The 23,029-nt window shown below is 26.8% G+C and overlaps 1 protein-coding gene across 3 annotated transcripts in view; it reads right to left on the bottom strand.

Moving 5' to 3' along the window:
- Positions 1–23,029, bottom strand: part of LOC107437091 (uncharacterized) — a 209,611-nt gene that overhangs the window by 95,016 nt on the left and 91,566 nt on the right. The window contains exon 1 of one of the 3 annotated variants that reach the window (XM_087157235.1): positions 15,222–15,266. The exons of the other annotated variants lie outside the window; for them this stretch is intronic. The gene's annotated coding sequence lies outside the window, so the exon portion shown is untranslated. Of the gene's footprint in view, positions 1–15,221; positions 15,267–23,029 lie in introns of those variants that run through there. 3 annotated transcript variants of the gene reach the window in all.

The following is a 23,029-nucleotide window of genomic DNA, read 5'->3' as shown; positions in this document are numbered from 1 at the left end:
TCGTTAACAATGTAAAGTTAAAATGGTTTAAAACCTCGATCTCAAACTAAACTCATTTATGGCCTTCTTTAAAGAACACAGCAAAATAATGCAAATGCCATGTACTATAACTTCTCATACAATGGTCAGGAGGAAGGTAAACATTTCACTTTGCAAAATGATATTTGATGTATTAATACATTTCGAAACGCTTGTTTCTCAACTTCCACAAAACACAAAGGGAAACCCAGTTAAACAGAGAGTCGTAAATTTATTTCAAATTTATATCATCACTTTACCAGTATCTGTTGCTATTCAAAAGAATTTGAATATTCAAATTGTTATTTGCAATAACAATCGATGACTTGAAATAACGTTGACAAGAAATCAAAACGTTTTCTCACTCTCTTGGAATTCCTTCGAAAAGCAATACGACACATCTTAAAACTCGAAACTTTTTTTTTAATAGCTTAATGTAACAAACTATTCTTAACAAAATCAGGCCAAGCGCCCTTGTCTGGTTCTTGTACTTGCAATATATTGTGACTTTCCATTTTAGTATGTTGATAATTTTTATTATATAAACTAAAATGTATACAATTAACGTAAGTGAACAAAACATTCAAAATTGAGATTTTTGATGTCACTTTTGTTTAATAAGCTCCTTACTGCAAATAAATAGATAAATTTTGTTTTATCAGTTTGTTGAAATCTTCATTTTAGAGTTGATAGGAATATATATATATATATATATATAATTTTTTTCAAACATTTAGAAGCGTAATTTTTGATTTCTTTAAACATTTTACAAATTCTGAGATCATGTATTACAAAAGAAACAAATGGACTTGTACACGGAGAAAACTTTTTTTTAAATTATCGTACTGTAGAGAAATTGTAGTACTGGTTTAAAAAAAACTATAATTCCAGTAATAAAAACCCAAATATACGGCATTCAAACCATTCATTTGGTAATTTTTCCTTTGATATGGTAAGTGTTTACCGAAAATTCTGGTTTTCAAAATTACAGCTCTTAAAATACCACATTTAGTAAAAATTGCAAAACTGAAAAGTAAATTTAACCGAATAAATGGTTTTTACGCCTTTCTCTAATGTATCATGATAAAATTACCAAATTTTATCACAATTTATAAATTCATATTTTATTGTTAATTTTACTAAAACGCGTTGGTAAAAATTACTGAGCACTTTGGTGTTCTTATAGCTCCAGAAATTAGGTACATTTGATCATATTCTGGTAGTTATGACCAATATTTTTCTTTATCAAAAGCAGTCTTAGAAATAATTCATTAGTTCTGAATTGTTCTATTATTGATCCACATAAAAAAATTATCTGATTCCGTTTTATATCTTGTAAAATAAAATCTTATTTCAGTTCATTTAGAACTGTAGTCCCCAAACTACGGCCAGTCAGTATTAAGAAACCACTTTCCTCTTATATAGCCTCTTCCTGGCTAAATGAGAATTAGAACTTAATTCAGATGCGTTTTCGACCTTTATGCACAAAGTTTTAAAAAAATTTAGTAGCAAAGAAAAGTTTTTTTTTCGATTTACATTTTAAAATATATATAGAAAACAAAAATGGCAATAGAAAGATTTTTAAGCTATTTTGACGAGTGATTTAGTTTTTATATGGAAATAAACCTAACAAATAAATCTTCGTAGAATGTTTTCTTGTTCGTTGAATGTCTTCTCGTTTTCGTGCAGAAAGAAAACAATAAAATAAATAGAAAAACATCCATGTATATATGACGTTATTAAAACAACAATCATAAACTAAAACGATTATTAGGCGAAAAAAGTGAACTCTTTAATTTACAATACTGATAAAAAAAGTTAGAATGAAAAAAAAGGAAGAATTAATTATAGCCAAGTGAAAGAATGTAACTTTATCTCAAACATTTTTTATTAAAAAAAAATCTAGACATAAATATGTTGATGTCTGCTATTTTGGCAATTCGCCAAGAAATACATTATCCGAAAGTGTTAGAAAGATATAATAACGGTGTAAGAAAAACAATGTTGTATTTCAGAATATCAGTGATATGAAAACAACAAAGCTTTGAATAAAATAAACTATTACAAACATTTACAAAAGGTAATGAAAACTTTTGATACAAGAAAGTCCACACCTTGACTAAAAATTAATAATTCTATTCTACTCATAATAAATTTTTAATACCGCATTTTTTGCACATATTAAATTCCATTTTGGATGAAGGATGTTATTTAAATATTGGGATTAATTTATTAAATATGCCATATTTTGAAGCAAACATAATCAGATTTAAAATTTGCGTACAAAAAAATCGACTTCGACAGGAATTATGTTTCGAGTCTGTATATCAACCTAAAAATTTTTATTTTAAAATTATTAAATTTTTTTTCTCGGAAAAGTTAGAATGAATTAGGTATTCTAGTAAATAAATTATTCAAACGGTAAGATTTTAAATTATTAGAAGAGAAAATCTTAACATTCTAAATAACAAATAAATTAAAAACTCAGCTTTGGAATATTCAGAAATATTTTACTGCCTGCAAAGAAGATCATGCAAACATAATTTTTTAATTCTGAATTTAACTTCTCTTGTATATGGCTTGAACCAACTTTTAATGAAATCTCTATTAAGTATAAATTTTATCCCTTTCCGAGCTAGCAAAACTCTTCATTAAAACATATTTATTATTCAAAACAGTAAATGAACTCTTTTACGTTTTCGGGAAATAAGCATTTTTTTTTTATTTCCTTATCTTTTAAATTAAATATAAAAAGACAGTAGTTTATAATACACGTGTAGGTATTCTGACTGATTAGCTTTGCTGATGTATTACCTTACAAGGAGTTACAGCAATGTGCAGGAGAAAAAAATTAACTTTCCCAAAAATCCGTTCATACGCAGTTTTTATATTTAAACATAATAGCCTTATTTTGAAAATCGTAAGCAAAGATTTGTTTTTAATTAAATTTTGGAGACCGTATAATCTTCTGCCAACATTTTGTTTTCAAAATTCGGGGAAAACAAACTCAGTTAAAATATAACAAAAACGGCTTTATGAAATAGCGTTGCCAGATTCTGAAGCAATAATTAATGAAGTAAATAACGACGACTATGCTCACAACTTTAATTAACTTAGGGATACATAAATAATGGAACCTTAAGAAAAAGAAGGAATAAAAAAAAAGCATCTTACCGGTCTCTATACAAACACAACATAAATCATTCAACGATTCTAATAGTGACAAGTGCAGAAGCAGAAAATTGCAAAGAAATAATAACGATGAACAAAAATAATGAAAAGAAAATAATTTTCCCACGTAATTATAAGCTTAAAACCTTAATGAAAGAAAAAAAAATTATGAATTCATATTATGATCTTTGAAAAGCTTTAATGGTAAACGTCGAAAATTAACGCTGTTTTAATTGACCCTAAAAAAATAATGTCAGAGTCTTTTTCAAAAAAAATTAATGGGGAAATTTTACCTTATAAAGAATTAAAACTAAATCAACTCCGATTTATTTAGTGAGATTTTTAAGCGATAATTTTTTTTTTCAAAAAGGGAACATTTTATTAGAGCAACAAGCGGAATATTTTTGCTTTTTTTCATTACTTAAAACCTTTCTTTATCGTCTGCTTTTAATTTTTGGGTGAGAAAACGGAATCTGTTAATGGCAACAATTTTGTTCTTTTATTATTTTTGGGACGCCATTTTTAATGGGGATTACTTCGCATCTATTAAGATGAATAAGTTACAATTCGCTAATTGCCCTAAGATTTTTTACATTCCGCCGTTTAATTACGAAAATGCTTAATGAGGATAAAGTTAAGAAAACGTGCTGCATGGAATTCTTTTTCCTTGTTTAATTTTTTATCATGTTGTTGTAAAGTCCTTTGTGTTAATGTTTTAATGCAACGGAATTTAATTCTCATTTTTTTTTTATTCTTCAAAGTAACATAATATATTTGTCTTTTTTAAGCGCAATAATAGATAATGGAAATATTATATTTTCTTTCAGAACAAAAGGACAAAAAAAATCTTTTTGAAACTACGTTTTAAATAAATGATGTAAATGATAAAAATGTTTTAAAACTACCTAACTTTTAAATAATATTTTACACACTTAATAGAAACCTAAGTGATAATGGAAAATATTTTTATTTCATATGGGAATGAAACGTCTCGGGAGATAAATGCGTTAAATATTAGTTAATGCACGCATTTAACTATTTTTTATTGTCTCATAAGTTAGCTTACTAAATTTATATCTAGTTAGGAGAAATGTAACAACGATAATAAATGGTAAGATGATAATATTAAATATAATTATTTAAAAAGGCAAAGCCCTATTTTTGTGTTTATTTGTTACGGAAAAAACATGATTTTAGTTTTATATTTTTTTCATTAATAATATATAAATAATGGAAGTGCATTAATCAATTAGCATAAAAACACTAATCCATGGTTATTTTTTTCCTATTAATCTAACTATATCAGTTATCTTTCATTTTTGTAAGATGTTTTTTACTAACGGGTTCAAACTGCAATCATGTGAAGTTAGAAAGCAAAATTTATAAGTCTGCAAAATTCTGCATGATTTAAAATTACTTTTTTAATATAAATGTGGCTGCAAAGTGACAAAAACACATCCCTCAGTTTCTTAGGTTTAACATTTTAAGCAATAAAAAATATAAGTTTATAAAAAAATTCAATTTTGAACATTATAATTTTTTTTTACAACTGTACAGGTATTATTCGGAAAAAAGGGGTAATAAATTGCCCCGATTTCCTATTTACTTTTGATTTGAATGACGTTAAGAAATAAAGTGCCCAGAATAAAACTAAAGAAAAGAAAAACAAAACACACTTTTAGAATGTATACTTACATATGGATTAAATTTACGTAACATATTTTACATTAAAATCTTATTCAAATAAGTACATAACAAAATAAATAAGAGTATTATACTTGCAAACTTTTTTTGAATGAGAAAACTCTCGCACTTTCCTTCATTAAAAAACATAGTATGTTATTCCACAAGAGTTTCTATTATCAATGTAACTAATATTTGTGTTTCTATTATCAAGTACAAGTGTTAAGTAATCGCCTATATCCTTGCCAGGAACATACATCAAATTGATGTTTAAACAAGAAAGAAAAAAATGCTTTTGAAGTCCGCTCAATAATTAGTGAAAAAATCGATATAAAAAACCTCCCTCCCTCCAATAAAACCAGCTTGATTGCCTGATGAAATTTCGAGGTGTTTCTAAAAATCATCTTCCAACTTATCTCTGTTTTCTCTGGCAAACACAAGTTTTGCCGTTTTTCTTCATATCTTCCTTAGTCATGATTCGTAACATTTTAATTGTGTTTTTATTTATTTATTTATTAATTTTTTTTGGTTAAACAATAGATGCTTGATCCCTAATGAATTCATCTTAAAAAAATTCAAAAAAGGTCATTATGGAATTAAGGAAATTTTTAAAGTCGGTCTTTACGGAATATTATGCACATTACGGTGGTAGCAAGAAATAAGTAATTTTTACGTCATAACACTAAATCAAAGCTCAATTTATCATCAATTAACTTAATAAACCATCAATTCATTTTATAACAGTTGAATATGCGCTAACATTGTACTTGCATGGCGTGGTAAAATGCGTTAAGCAGTTCTTATGTAACATTTCTTTAATAACACTTTTTCTTATTAAGATCAAATTATTTAAATATTAGCCTATTTTGAATTGGTATACGTTCCCGATTCTAAGCCCCCGAGGGCTTGAGAGGGGCTAAAAACGAGTCGATTCTCGAACGAATGAGAAAAATAAGGTAGTAGTACTGTTGGATAGATCTGTAGGTATGAGAAGTATTCTAGGAGTTTGGGGGTAGGCGGTGAGGGATCTATAATAGAAGAGAAAATATGAAAAAGGAACTTATGAATACCGAATGAGTATAGCTTTGCCGCAAAGCGCAATTCCAATTCCATTACTTTTTTTTTTTCAATAAATTTCGTTGATACCGAATGGCATCACTCAAGTGTCGTACATTCCTTCAGGTTTGCAATTTCGGTATGTATATGTATTTTCGTTTGCTGGCATTGGGGTGCATTGAATCTTTTATTGAACGCGAATTTCTTATTATGGTGATGACAGTTGGAACAAACATTTTGGAATATGGGAATATTTTTTATTAATCTTTTGCTATTGTTTCAAAATACTTTCTATATTAGGAATTTTGTTGGAATATATGTTCATAAGGAATTCCATTTATTCTGGGGATGTAAGGAAAAATACATTCATTTACAAGTGAAATTTCGAAATAAAATGTTGGGCGTTTTCGATTTTCTTCCGAAATAAAAGATAATTTTGACGCCAAATACAAGTTTGATTTTGTATTCGAAGTATTATGCTATGTTTTTGGTTTATTAGAATCAAAAAAATGACGTGTATTTGTTTCACTAGTTCAAATAGTGTTTGAATCCTTTTAGGATAAACAGGAAAATATTTCTATTTGTAATTTATTCAATATTATTTCCGAATTTTTCAGTACTTAGGAAAGCAAACTGTCTATGAATCGCAACATAAAAAAATTACATTTAAGAAATCTAACTAGCTTGGTACGAAAATATGGAAACTTTTGATTTCATGCCATTTACAGAATTTTCAGTGCTGCATTTCTATATTTTTTTCAGTAAATAAAAGTATAGTTAGGATTCATATTTTCCTAAAACATTTTGTTTTATTTAAAAAAACTCAGTTTAATTAAAAAATTGAAGATAGTTATTTTTTAAATGTTTTATCAGCAGATCTGATACTAGAATCAAAATTCACAGTTTAACGTATATAAAATAATTCATTCTATGAATTAACAACATATTTGAATTCTTATTAGAATATTAAGGGTTGATTTTAAATAACTTTTCTTTTCGTCAAAATAACCTTAAATAATTTTAGTTTTTAAAAATTAAATATTATTTTATTTTGAATTTAAAAAAATGAGAGCTTAGTTTCCAAAATATTTATATTAGAAAAGTTTGAATTTTTTTTTCTAATTTCAGATGTGTTGGCAATATGTTGCGCACCATTAAATTCAAATTTTACAAAACATTTAAACATTAATCTATTTCAATTACAGATTCATTTACATTCTTAAATAAACTAAAATATAATGTTTTATTAAAAATATGAACACCGACTATCCTTTAATATATTAAAAAGTATTTCAAATGTAGCACACCAATTATTTTTACAAAATATATATTTTAAAAATTATTGGAGTACTGTAATAAAAATTTTGATGATATCATGGATGCTTAAAAATTTTAATTTTGGAACACTTACTTATAATAGTCGCTTAAATTAAAATAACCCTTTAATGTAGCACTTTCTGTCAAATGATTGTTTTATTCACTCTCTTAATCTCCCAAAAATCTCTTACTCACAATGAAAAATTTTTTTTACATCGTTAAATGTACACGTTAATAAAAATTAAACATTTGAAACAAATAAAAAAATATGTTGAAAATAAAATAGCGTAACAATTCTAAGAAAGCGCCTAACATAAAAACTGTATTTCACAAAATGCATTTCCCTAAATCTCATGGTAATGTAAATACTCACTCCTTCAATGCGATAAAATTTGGCAATAAGCATTACTTCTATGCTTTTTTTCTTTTCACACTTTCGAATCTATATGCATTTTTCAACCTCCTCCAAAAATACTCACTGTTTTCATAAAATAATTTCAACTATTCAAAATGTTTTCGTTTCAGCAATATTTCAGGAGCGATTTTATTTGAATAACAAAAGTCAAAAGGAATTTTCATTCCCACCTTAAATTTTTGCGAACATTAAGAGTTTAGAGATATTATACGCGTCAATATCCTTTACGTTAACCCCCTTGTCCGCCTTTCCTTCTACCAACGACCCTTAAAGCTTCTTTTCGGAGGGGAAGGAGGAGAAAAAAAAGGGGTGAGTTGAGAAGAAGGAGAATATTGCGCTTTCCCCTTCAAAGAGATATTGGAATAGGAAGAAAATTGTCCCTTTATTTTATTTTATTTAGAGAAAGAATAGCTTCTCAGAATAGGGTAAAGCCCAAAGAAAATGGAAGTTTTATACAATCTGACAACGATTTTCAGATCACTGAAATTAAAGTGTCACATTTTCAATCTTATTTTTTTGCGTCCCTCCTGCACGGATATATTCCCCTCCTCAAACTTTCAAAGTCAGCTTTCTCAACGTTTTCACCCCTCCATTCTTTCGTCAGAGGATATAAGCGTATGTATATGTACATTCTTACGTATTACCTCAATTTTGCACAATATTCTTATATTTTGATCGCATTCTTCTTTCCACCATTATAGACAACGGTTAAAGTTAAGAAAAAAAAGTAAGAAAACAATATAAAAGAAAAGCAAACGATTTTTTTCCCACTCGCATTTTTTTTTTAAATCAATTTTTTTCGCTTCAATTTTTTAAACTTATTTTATATACTTTTAACCCAGAATAGAATTGACTTGGTAAGTTTTTCTTTCTTTCCTTTTTTTTTTTTTAAAAAAAAGAAAGAAACAAAAGAAAAGATTTAGATTTCAATCTGAAAGTCAATTACATGTTTGACTTGAAAAAAGTGTTGTACATTTGAAAAATATCTTAGAAAGTTCAATTTGCTTTTATAGTCGTTTTTTCCTTTCACAAAAAAGTTATACATCGGAGTTAACTTTAGATGTAATCAAAATAAGCAATAAAATCATGGGATTTTAAATTGTATTATCAAAACGATTTATGTTTCTAATTTTAAACTGTCAAATAAAAACACAGTCTGCAATATTTTAACAGCAAAAACACGAAGGAAAAAAAGAAATCAGTTTAATATCACAATTTTCTATTTCCGTAACATTAATTTGTCAATAATAAATAATCGAACTTAAACTATTTATATTCTCGTTTTTTTATTTTCAAACATCAGAATTATTTTTTGCATAGGAAAATAATAAAATCTTTGTCTCTAACAAAATAAGAAAATGAAGTAATAAAATTTGTTTGCAAAACTAGGTGTTTAATTTCGTTTAGATTTTGTAACTTTTTATTATTTAAAATTACATATAAGTGCAGTACGTAAAATATTACAAAGATAAGAAAACGTAACAGCTAAATAGCTTTTGATCTAATTTTCACGTACTAAAAGATTTAATCTTAATAGTTCGAAAGTCTAACCTCACAAATATGCTAATTAATTGTGTAGACCATATTTTAAATTGATAAATCAGATACAAAAATGCACTTTTATTGAATATGAATACTTTTGCTTTTGACGGATATTTAACGTAGCCCCTTAAATTACTATCCCAGTACTACAGGAGTACTTTACCTAATTGATGGGGTAATAGGTAAAATATTACTTGACTTACGGCCTTAGCTGTAATATTAAAAATATTATCCCGATATTTTTGGAAGGAAAACTGCTGAAAGTTTGGCCCTATATGTTAATTAAAATATTATGTGTAGTCGCCATATATTTGAAACTATTTAAGCGAGTCAAAAGAATTTTGTACAGTTTTGTATGGTTCTAAGAGATATTTTCTAGCAAAATATCGTTTTTTTTTAAGAAAAAAAATACAATTTCATTGCTAAACGGACAATTTTTATTTTATTTTATATTTATCTATTTTAAATAGTGACACATAATTTGTCATATTTTTAAATTTTCATTTCTTCAGAACTATGCCACCGATTTAAAGCAAATTTTGTATTTTGTCAGTTCAAATTACTCAGTTTGAAATACTGTAAATATTTCTGTATCTTACAACTAAAAATTTTTTTGAGCATTACCAAATTAAATAATAATAAAAATTTATGTAAAAGAGTGTATTTTTACGTTGATTTATGATGATAAATTTTGATGTTGATTTATGATAAGATGAGATATATTTTCAAAATTGTGTTATGAAAATTTTAGATTCTCTTAAACAATTTTATAGATAAGGCAAAATACGGAAATTTTGAAATGAGAATTAAAGGCATCAAACCTTTGATCGCTCTTATTTGCCTTAACTGTTCAGGTCATATTTTCTTCCCTACTGTTGTTTATGTACATACAACGTTCGTTTTTGTATCGGATGTCTTAGCTAAAATATCGTCTGCACAAGACAACTAGCATATTAACTCCTCGAACTAATCGAACACGATAGCACTTCTAATGCTATCGTGTTCATTAACTGTTCATGACATATTTTCTTCCCCACTGTTATTTATATACAACGTTCGTATTATGACTTTTCAGCAGACCTGTATAATATAAATGAACGCGCAAACACCGATTTGTAAACCTCGAGGAATTTTTTTAATTATTACTCAAAAAGAAAAAGAAAAGAAAGTTGTTTTTTTTTCGAATTCCCGAAGAGAAGAAAAGATTCATATTTACGCCTTTTCCTACCAATGCAAACGCGATTCAAAACTACATTCACATGATTTACAATTACACATCGCTATCCCTATTCACACTATTCAAGATTGCGCATCGTGTTTCGTATTTTCACGATTTTAAATTAAATATCGTGTTTCGTGATCAAAGGATTTAAAAGCCACTATTATGATTCGTATTGAAGGGACTTAAAAATTACACATCGGAATTCGTATTCACGCGATTTTAAAGTCAAACATCGAGATTCGTATTCACGCGATTTTTTAAATTAAATGCTGAGATTCCTATTCGCGGGATTGAAAAACCACACAATGAGATTCATATTCACACAATTTAAATGTTGTTGTTGTCGGCCATTAAGGCAAGGGTGGGTGCGATTGCTCTTTTTATCCAGTGGCGTCATCTATGGCCAAGAATTTGAATTCTTTTTTTACATTTTTTATCTCTTCCCTGCGGTAAAAATCAATGTCTAAATAAAATTAAACAGTTCTAAGAAAATCCGAATTTTTTAGACGAATTTCGCCATAAGGATTGAAACTAGTTACAAGAGTTGATCAATGCGTGCAGAAAGTTTTTTGATTGAGATTTTGTGTTCGCAAAAAGTTTTTCATTTTATTTAAGTCTGCTTTTCAGAAAGAAGCACACCAATTCCTTCGATTATATTTCCGATTATTTTTAAAATTGTTTTTTTTTCTGATTATATTTTAACAAGCAGCTTATAAACGCCACGAAATGGCAAAAAAATATGTTTAATTTTATTTGGTAACTCAGAAAAAAAACAGTATAATAACTGAATAATTTTGACCAATACCACGAAGAACATTTTTATTCCCTCCCCCAAATACTAATATATTCAAATTGGAATAAAAAACCTTACAGACCAATAAAATAAAATACACCGCAAGCAAATGTAAGATGATAAGTCATAATAAATAGATAAGCGCTCCAACTTATCTCTAAAAAAAGCCTGAACACTGGGTAATAGAATCAAAGAAAAACAAAGTAAGAGAGTCGAAGAAATCGAAATGAAATAAGCGATTTACTGTCAAAAGCTTTTATCAAGTTAGTAGAAAACATCTAATGTTAGTAATGTTCTGAAAAAGCAGAATCGGAAATAAATAACACGATCCCGAACATTCTGGATTGTTTTCTTCTATCAGTTGACTCTACCTCTTTAATTTCTCCCCCTCGAGGCAAAAGGAAATGAAAATACACTAACAAATTTCAACAACAAAACATAGAATTGAAGCAATTTAAGGAGGTATTTTAACAATGCCACAAATACATTTTTTTCTTTCCCTTTTGGCTTTACTTTTTGGCGACAAAAGTATTTTTGATTCTGACTTTTGACACAAGACGTAAATTTTAATGTAGGGTTTATTTAAATGACACAAAAAAGTGTTTGCGAAGCTTGTTATTTATTATTATTTTTTTTGTGTACTGTTTGATATTGATTATCTCTAGGGTTTAAGGATTTGTATTATTCTGGTTTAGAAATTTTTATGAGAAATACACTAAAAAAAGAAAGGATAAAAATTTAAATGAAATATGTTTTTAATAGAAGTCGACTCAATTGGGAGTGTTTCTTTGCTTTTTTACTAAATATATATTTTTTTGAAGATTAGAGAGAAAGATAAATAAAAAAATAAATTCAACAGGAGAAAAGGGATAGTGAAGATAATTATTATTCTTTAAAATGGTATTTTTTATTGTTTTGATAGGTGTATTTCGTACATATAACATTTTATGCAAATAGTAAGAACTTTAAAATAATTAATTTTCATAGTTAATGAGATACCATTTGGTAAACAATGCGTTTTAAGTCGGGAAAAACAAATGTTTTGTTCTTTAAAACAAGTAGAAAATAAAAAAGCGAACCAAAAATTAAATTGAAGATCTATGAAATCTTTTTGCTGTAAACTACAATTAACAATTTTTTTACAACAATCAAATTTTAGATATTCGCATAATTGTTTTCTACCTAACTAAATTCGATTTTTTTAAAAAAAAATTTAGGGTCTTTTTTTAGCAGGCGTAAACGAAAAGTCGCCAAAAAATGCAGATCACCGCCAACTTTTCTTTTAAATTTTTTTTATTAAGTAAAAAATATAGTTGAATATAATGATAGTTGCATTTATAAAAAATTTAGTAAGGAACCAATCAGTTCTATGATAGAGAAAACTTAATGCATTCTCTCATTTAGGAATTTTGCTTTTGTAAATTGGAATTTAAATAAAATTAATTTGCAATACACATGTTCTAAACATAGCCCTAACAGAAACAGCATATTTTTACTTACTTTATAAATTTTTAGTTTTTGTCATAGAATTGAAAAAAGAACAAAAAAGTTAAGGAAATTAAAATTTAAAATTTATTAACCATCCCTTGATTCCGTTTGTTTATTACTAGATAGAGAGAGTTAGCTGGAACTTTCTCATTACGGAATTTTGTTGTCGTAAAATAGAATACATACTACATGCATATTCCTCTTCACTCCGAATGGGAGCATAGGGTTTCTACCATATTTTTCATATCACTCTATTTGTGGCCAGATATTTTACCTCTCTTCATGACTTACCTATTGTTTTCAATTCGTTTACAATCGTCCTGGGCCAAGTATTTTTAGGTCTTCCTCTTTTTCTATTTCCCTGAGGGTTCCAATCAAAAACTTGCTTACGTTTTTTAATTTCCAGATCAATTGGTTTCGGTTTTGATTTTCTATAAATTTCGGGATTACAAATTTTATGGAACCACTTGAAACTCGAAGACTCTACATAAACAGTTGTTAATGAACACTTGAAGTTTTTTCGTGTTGTTTTTATCGCAGTGCATTGCCTCAGATCCATATAGTAGGGCAGATTTAACATTACTATTTAAAATTCTAATTTTTGTTGAATTTATTCTATTTTTGTTTTTTCTAGAATTTATTGAGAGTAGCGTAACTGCTTTGGGCTTTATTTAATCTATATAGTATATTTTCACCAGTTTCTCCTTTGTTTTCTATTATACTTCCAAGGAACGTAAAACTGCCTACCTCCTCTAGTTTATTTAATAAGAATCTAGTTTATTTTGCTTAGAATTAATTTTCAAAAGTTTAATTTTAATTTAGTTGATAATAAGTCCCATTTTTTTTATCTCTTAAGTTTAAAATGCTTGTTTGCATGTTCTGAAGGGTGTTGGTCAGTAAACATAAATCGTCTCCAAAATTACGATCAGAAAGATATTCAGCAAGGTTCTATCTTATAACCCTTTTATTCTCTGATACTCTCATTGTAATAAAGTCAATAGCAATTAAAAAGATTGTTAGAGAAAGTATACAACCCTGTCTAACACCGGAAACAACCTTGAAGGTTTCTAATTAATATATACTACCTTTGTAATATATTCTTTAAAACCAAGTACTAACAATGCATTATTACTTATTTCAAAATTTTGAGTAATAAAAATGGAAAAAAAAGAGAAAAATTCATAAAAAATGGGAAAAATTATGGAAACTGTTTAGCTCCAATCAATCCGTCTAAGAGAGAATTTATTACTGCCATTAAGGAACCATGAAATTGTAAAATGGAATGCAAATACTCTTAACAGCGACAACATAATGGTGGAAATAAAAATATTACGAAAACTAAAATGGAATTTTTAATCGACCCTGATAAATTTCGCGTTATAGTTTTCTGCACTCACCATTAATGAACTCTAAGGCTGTACTGTATGCCTTAAAAATGTACACTAACAGTAATGTTACATAATTACTACTTCTTCTGTAATCTTATATAGATTTATATACTTATATAGAATTTGCGAGAGAAAAAATTTTGGGTACCGATTAATATTGTATTGAAAAAAATTTACTGTACTTTTTCATTAAGGAACTTGGCTGCTGTAAACTGGAATGTAAATCATCAACGCTTTGCTATAAATGCTTTAAAAATGAATTCGAATTCAGTACATTTCATGTTATGCATTATTTTTTTTTCAAAAGAGTAAAACAAAAACAGAGTTTTGAAACTGGCGTCACAAAAACATCTATCAAATATTACTTAATATTTTCCATTAAAGTACATATCATTAAGAACAAAGAGAAAATAGTCTAAGTGGCGTTGGATTTGACCTAAAGGCGCCAAGAAAGAAATGACGGTAAAATTAAAAAGTAAATATTTGCCGTTTCGTGTCTAGTGCGTATTAAAAAATGCTTTTATATTAGAGAAACCAGTACATTATATGCACTCAAGAGTTCCTCCCCTATTACGTTCCACCCCCATTCTAACTTTTAAAACGAAAATGGATCCATCCAAGCATAACGTGATTAGAAAATGGAATAAAAAGAAACGCTGCTGCAGAACAGGGGGGTAGGGGGAGAAATTAATTATTTTTCTTGTTGAGTAAATTACGTTCGGAGCTGAAAGCAAAGCATGAATAAAATTTAAATGCAATTAAATTTGGGTGCTATTCTACGGCGAATCTTAAGTAGGAAGGATAAAATGAAAGTTCAAGCAGATTTTTTTCTTAATTTTTTTTAAAAAAAATTTATAATATATCTAAAAATTTATCTTCCCAAATTTTAAACAATTTTTTTGAAGTTTTAATTTTTATTGACACTACAACTGTATTAAATAACCAGATAAATCTTACAAATAAGTAAACATTTAAATATTTTTTTCTTTAAAAATAAATATTTAACATAATGATAAATATTTTCTATTCCTTTTCAAATTCACATGCAATTTTTCTAAAAAGAGAAAAAAAAGTATAATACGCTATTTGGAAAATAGTATAGGAATCAAATATTTATGCATTACTTACCTAATGAAAAGATCAATACATTCATTCAAAAAGGAATTTAAATATCTTACCTGTAAAAATACATAAAAACAAATTAATACATATAGAAAATAAAATGAAAACAAACAAGTTTGCAACCAATATGATTTTTTATTTTTAAATTACCCACAATGTCGAAATTACATTTTTCAGACAAGCCACATGAAATTCCTCAAAGAAAAATATTTTACTATTTACAATAAAATTAATTTTAAAAAGAAGTTTTAAGAAAGCAGAATTTCTGCATGCTACACCACCAACAAATACATAGAAATTTGTTGCTTTTCAAGTTATTCTCAAATATGTTTAAACATTATAAAATATTTCAAGTAGTAAATCAGTTGATTATTCTATAGAAAGAATGAAGAACAATATATCAAAATTAAACAGTGAAATAAATAGCGTTTAGGCAGTGATCAAATAAATCTGAACTTAACAAAGTTATTTTTATAATGTATCAAGTACCTTAAAGTAAATAATTTATTATTGCACAGCAAAAAGTAGTAAAATGTTTAAAGAACTTATAATTTTTAACGCAACCCAAAACAATTTTAATGCTAAATAGGTTGTTATTGTATAATGTAAATAACGAAAAGGAATTCAAAATTTAATGAGAGGTGATGAAATACTTTTTACACCATTTTGTTCTAAATTTAAATTTCATGATATTATGACTTGCAGCACGATAGAAGAAAAAATTGTTTAGAAAATCTACATTAACTTAATACCTATCACGAATAATTATAATGAATTGCAAGCGTTATATTTCTACAAGTATCGTTTGATAAATGACAGTTTAATGAAATAATGAGGTACAAAATAGCTTTCCAAAGAGTGATAAAAATCTCCATTTTTTTCTGCTTTTATACCGAAACATGCGCAGTTATACCTGACGGATACAGTTTTTCTGATGATCGATTGCGTTCGCAAATCAGACAAATGATGAAAAAAAAATTATTGTGATATAAAAATGATTCATCTTATATCGTGAGTAACAAAATCACCAATATTTAAAAAATAATTATGGCAATCGCCTTACAATAACAGCAACATTAAATACAATAGAAAGTAAAAGAATATATTCTCATCATTCATTAAGTTTATAAAATTATCGAACTGATTGCTTTGAATTTTATGATACAAAAATATATCCTCGTCATTCACTAAGTTTATAAAATTATCGGACTGATTGCTTTGAATTTTATGATACAAAAATATATTCTCGTCATTCATTAGGTTAATAAAATTATCGGACTGATTGCTTTGAATTTTATGATATAATAATAAGTTTTTATGTTGGACAAATAAAAAAAGTTTGCTCATATGAGGGCAAACAGCAATTTACTTTAAACTGCAAAAAAGGTGGTTATAATAAAAATTTAAAAATGAAGTGAAAATATGGATGTGTATCAGAAAAAAAAACAATAAATTCGGTGGGTAATTAACCAAGATAATCAAATTAATAACTTTTTGTAAAGATTTATGTGAATTTATAGATAGAATTAATTATGCAGAAACTACAAAATATTTGTAGCAGTTGAGATCCATTGACATGAGTTTAAGAATTTTTTTTTAAACGAAAAACTCAGTTCGAGTAAAATTAGTTTAAAAAAATAACTGTTTTTTATGATAATTACCAAGATATGGTTAAGTAATAAGCAAATGACTTATAAAATTGAAATAACTGTTAATTCGGTTAGATCGAGAGCAAAAAATGGATCTAAATATTTTAACAACAAAACGTTTAATTTATAAATTTAAATTTTTTAGCAGCTGAAATTTGTAGAAAAAAATATTGAAAAAAAAAACGTAAAGTAGATGTAAATGTACTTGTTTTTTCTGATATAAAATGTTTGACAAAATCAACACAACTACAAACGTAAAAAAATAAAATCTCAATTTTTTGACTAATTACTATATAAACAATCTTATTGTTCTAAAAACTTTTTGAAAACCGAGTTTTTTTTCGTTAAAGGATGCCCATAACAATTAAATTCTTTTTCCGTGAAAAATAAGGTATTTATTAGTTTTTTTTTCTACGAAAAACTCAATTCAATAAAAATTAGTTTAAAAAAACAGTTGTTTTTATCATAATTACCTAGAGTAAGTAATTACTAAGAGTAAGGCTAAGTAATGGAAATTTGACTTACAATGCTCCGAAATATCTTAATCCTGTTTGATCGAAAGCAAACAATGGATCTAATTATTTTACGAACATAACTATCGATTTATTAACTTAAATTTTTTTTTCATTAATGTATATTGCCAGCTATAATTTGTAAAAATAAAAAACAATATAAATTTTTTTTAAAGAGGTGCAAATACAGTTTCAATGTCAAGTTTTTCTTTTCTGACATAAAATGTTTAAGAAGGTCAACACAATTACAATCATTAATTTATTTTTTACTTCTCCTTTTTTAACTGAATAATCTTATAGTTTTTGAAAAAAAAAAATTTGAACAAAGCGTTTGTTTCATTTGTTCCATGAGGATATGATATTGTTCGATTATAATAAATGATCATTTAATAATATTGTTCTTATTCGCACATTCCAATTATTTCTAGGTCGTAATACTTTTATAATCTTTATTTAGAAGGTAAGTGAAAGCCCATACTTTCTCAATGTCAACTACGGAAAGTGACACTTCTCTAAATCAACCAAGCGATTCGATCAAAAAAAAGCAAACTATTTTCCGGATCACCTCCAAGACAAACGTTCTAAAAGGGTTGTCAAAAGAGCATCATCCTCTTATTTACAAGCAGGAAAAAAAATAAGTAAAGTTTATGCCAATATATATAATCCTGTCCTAGTTTTCAGTCAAGTTCACGCCAACAGATGCAACGACCTGTGGAAACACGGCAGAAGAAAAAAAAATAATAACTAAATAAAGAAAAATATACTAAGTTTTCATCAAAATTAGGTCAGGATCCGCTCTTATCTTCTTAATTACCCGCCAAAAAATACTTTCAATGTCATTCAACTTATTGCATTAATATCTTGTAAGGCATATTTCGTGTTTGTTCTTTTTAGAGAGTATAACGCCAAATATTTGTTCTCTTAATATTAATGACATGTAGTGTTCTTTTTATATTTATATCACTCCAAGGAAGTAAGAAGAAAAAAAAGTTTATTTTTTTTTAAACAATGAAAAATAAACGATATAATCATTTATTATTACATGTACTTAAGATGAAATAGTGTTTTTTTTATGTCCAGTTCTCTTAGTAAACTGATGACATGCTGTACGAGTCAAAATAAACATGTTAATCATTCTGCTGTTTAATCGCCGATAAGTGAAAATGAGAGCAGATGACAGCCGATAAATAGAAGTGATAATATTTTTATTCCTTCACTTTCTCAATGGAGATTTGTTCTTAACAGGTTCGCAATGTAAGATTATCTAATGTAGTGGTTCCTAAATTTTTACTGCTACGGAACCCTAAACATAAAAATGAAATTTATTAGCCGTGAACATATTGACCAAAGAAAGACTATCAATTATTTTGATAATATATAATGTAAAGAATGAAATTTTTTGCGTGAATCTTTTTATTAATAAAATTTTTAAAATAATAGGTTTTATGCCAAATAGTTGAATTCGCACGCCTCGCGTGGTATCTAGTTTAGTTCTGAATTTGTGAATTGAAATTGAATAAAATAAACTGAATTATGGTTTACAAAAGAGGAAAAAAAAAACACTTGTACACGTTGCGAATTGTTATCAGAGGATTATAATTCGCTATCCTTGAAATCAGTCATTTTAATTTGAATTGACGAAAAATAATGTTATTTTTTTTACACATTTTGCCTTTTTTTTTACTGGCATTTTACTTAAATAATTTCATAAAAATGATTTCACTGTCAAATAAATTACGGTTTACTGTTTTGATATAAAAGATCCAAAATTTAAAACCAATTTAAAAAATTTAAACTCTCAAAACCTCTCTGACTCTTTCACGGAACTCCAGGGTTCCGCGGAACACCATTTAATAAGCTCTCATTTAATGAATGATGTGATAGACATAGTGATAGTAAAATGTAATGATGTGATAGACATATTAAACAAATACATATGTATAGCGTATTGGACTTAACATGCATGTAAAAGCCCTTAACACACATCTGAATTATTTTTTCCTTTTTAAATTAAAATTTTATAAAGTCGATAACAAATTTACATAATATTGAACAATTGATGGTAATGACGGATTTAACTATTTAATATTCTATAAGGGGTTATTTACATCTAGTGACGTTTAAAATATCGAACGAAAATGTTAATCAATCTACTGTTTCATTTCCGATAAGTGGGATTGAAAGCAGATAGCAGCCGATAAGTTCAAGCGATAGTAGTATTTTTATTCACTTTATCAAAATTTATTTTCAGATTTATTTAAAACCATTTGGAAGTTCAACATCAAATTTGGACAGATAGTACACCACACTTTTAAAAGTTACACCACACTTTTAAAAGAGTGGGAAGCAAAAGGATCGCATAAGGTGTGTAACTTTTAAGCGTTATATTTTAAAGAAATAAATATATAATTTAATGTCAAAAAATATTAAATGTTTAAAACTCTAATTATTTTTAGATTTTGTTAAAAGTGCCATATAATAGTGCATGGGGACTTTTATGAAAACAATATAAATGATATAAAAATTACAACTTACAAAATTCAATGCAAGAAAAAAAATTAGAGAATTTATCATTAAACATTTTTACACAATGTTTCTGATATAAAAGCTAATGTATTATAAGCGGAAGTTTCTTAAATTAGTGTCATGTTGCTGTTGTGCGGTTAAAGAAGAAAGCGAATCATATTATGTGCACATGCAGAAAAATATACAATGTTGAATAGTGTGAACCATGATTGGTGTAATATTGATCAATTACTGTAATTTTAATAAAATATTAAATTGTGCACATGTTCAAATCGAACAGTAGTAACATTTAATCAAAGTAAGACAACATTGATGAACTTTGCATTTAATTAATGTTGCAGTGAATTTGAAGATTATAATAGTCTACTGCCTAATTTCATATTTGGAATTTCATGCTTTATGGTTACATGTCACGTAACAGCAAATTGAAAAGCATAAAAAGTTTTGACGGTTAAAAATAAACATTACATTTTCTGTAATTTTGGCTCTATGGGAACATTAAAAAGCTCGAAAATTTTTACTGAAGAGTTTTAGTAATGATTTTGGTAAAATTAACTATATAATATAGTTTTATAATATATGGTAAAATTTAGTAAAATGGTGGTAAAATGTGTAAGTTTTATCATGGTACCTTGTAGCATACATAAAAAACAATTAATTTTTTAAATTTACTTTTTAGTTTCGTATTCTTCTTTAAATGTGTGATAAGAAATTTAGTTCAGAAAACCTGAATTACCGGACAAAATTATTACTATAACGAAGGAAAAATTACCATATAGTTTAAAAACCGTATATTTTGGTTTTAATCGCTTCTTCTTTCTTATGCCAGATTGTCATTTCAATACAGTAGGGTAATTTTACCAGAATTTTTCTTCCGAGTAATTTTTGCACAAATCCAAGTAATTCAATTAATCCGAAAATATTTTCAAACCCATGAATTTAAATATTTTATATTCTCATTACATCCCAAGCTAAGTCGATTGATATGCATATTTTTTAAAAAAAAGTTGCGATGAAATTCAGAAAAATAATTATTTTCAAGCGCAAAATCCATTTTTAATTAAATTCGAACAATAATTTTCGCAACCAAATAAAGAAGGAACTATTTTTAATTCAGTGTGCCGATTTGCTCTCATTTCTTATTCTTTATCCTGAAGCTCTTCATCAGCCATCGATAAATTGCCTTCAGAGACTAGAAGCATTTTGAACTTTTATTAGTTCATAATAACACAGATTTAGGCAGAAATACCGTAAAATAAGTTTGCGATTATTTTTAAATGCTGACCCAAATTTTCCATTTCATGTTTGAATTAGTGAAAAGTTTATATCATTATTTTTTCTCAACAAATAAATGTTCCTTAAAATCTAGAAGTTTTTTCTTTATTAATAAATTGATTTTGAGTAAAATAGAATTACATAATAACAATTGGGCTAACGAAAAAGGTAACACCATGAATAGTTAGAAGATTGAACGTTGCGCTTAAAATTTCTTTTAATATTCTATTAGATTTATAACTTCCAAAGCAACGGCTTCTTTAATGACGGAATATAACATTAAAAATTACCAATATCAGGGTGATTTGAGGGTTTTTCATTTACGGTTCAATAACAGTAAATTGTTATTGAACCGTAAAGGCAAAACCCATAAAAGTTTTTTACGGTTCAAAACAGTAAAAAAAACTTTTGGACATTTCTCAATCGAAAAGAAACTGAAGCGGTAAGATATTGCATGATTAAAAACCGTATCTTGATGTTTAGTTGGTAACTTTACGTTAAATATTTCATATCACCTTTGTTTCTTCTCATTCACGTCTGGAGAGTCTTGTATACAGGCGCCTGTTTTTGAACGCTTAAAAAATTTCTAATTTTAATATTTTTGTAGCGAATGAAGTTTTTAATCAAGTGAGAAAGTAAGTTAGTTACATACAGCGTTTGGAAATTTGGATTGTATAAACATCGTCCAGATTTGCCACAACCTGAATATGTGGCTTAACTGAATCATAAACTTTATTACAGTACAATCCTAAACTTTATTACAGTACAATCCTAAACTTTATTACAGTACAATCCTAAACTTTATTACAGTACATCTTAAACTTCATTATACCATACTGAACCATATTATAGCATTTCACAAATCTGATTATTTAATACTATAGTTTTACTTGCATAGTTACAAGATTTCTTTAACACCTTGGCATTAAAAACAATTTATTTGGATAAATTTACTTTTAAGTATTGTATTTTTTACTAAATGCTTGGTAATAAGAAGTACACTTTTGAAAACTAGAATTTCTGGTAAACTGTTACCACATGAATACAAAAATTATTAAATTAATTGTTTAAATACCGTATATTAAAGTTATATAAATCAGTTTTATTTTACCAGAAATGTCATTACAGTAAGGTAGTTTCACCAGAATTTTCCCCCCGTGTATAACAAACTGGTTCAACTTTGCATCTTAGTTAGAAGTAAGGTTGCTGTGGTAATGTGGTTTAACTAGTTTCAAAATATCTGAAATTATAGTATAAAATATTTATTGTTAATTTTCCTTTCTAAAAAAAATATTTTATTAAGAAAAAAACAATATTTTAAATTTTAACTGTGTTGTTGCCTCTTAAAATTAAAAAAAAACTTTTTATATCTACATACGCGTCAATAATTCTTATTTTAAAAAAATAATCAACCACCTTTTTTGAGACAATTTTATCTAGTCTTAAAGATTTCAATAGAATAATATTTTTCAATACATACTCGAATTATTTAAAAATAATATTAAAGAATTACATGAAAATTGTGTAATGATTCCTCTTTCCTGGTACTGGGTAATGTTAATATTTTAAAATCGTGATTTATTTCAATGAAATAGCGATGTTTAACAATGATTAGCAAAAATATTCTGATTTAACTAAGAAACATTATTTTTACATAAGCTTATGTTTACATTATCCCAACGAAATTTATTAACAGACACGATAATATCGCTTTCGATAATTGTCATGAGCAATAAAATGTTCAATAGTATAGTATTTAATTATTATATGCAATGATCTACAATGATTAGTATTTTTCATTTTACAATGATTCCGCTATTTCGGATTTGATTGCAAAACTATCATTGCCAAC

The sequence above is a fragment of the Parasteatoda tepidariorum genome, chromosome 2 (assembly GCF_982258835.1).
Source record: "Parasteatoda tepidariorum strain Cologne lab strain chromosome 2, Ptep-v5.0, whole genome shotgun sequence".
In the NCBI taxonomy this organism is placed as follows: Eukaryota; Metazoa; Arthropoda; class Arachnida; order Araneae; family Theridiidae; genus Parasteatoda; species Parasteatoda tepidariorum.
The sequence above is the reverse complement of the archived record's forward strand: the minus strand, read 5'-3'. Positions and strand labels throughout refer to the sequence as shown.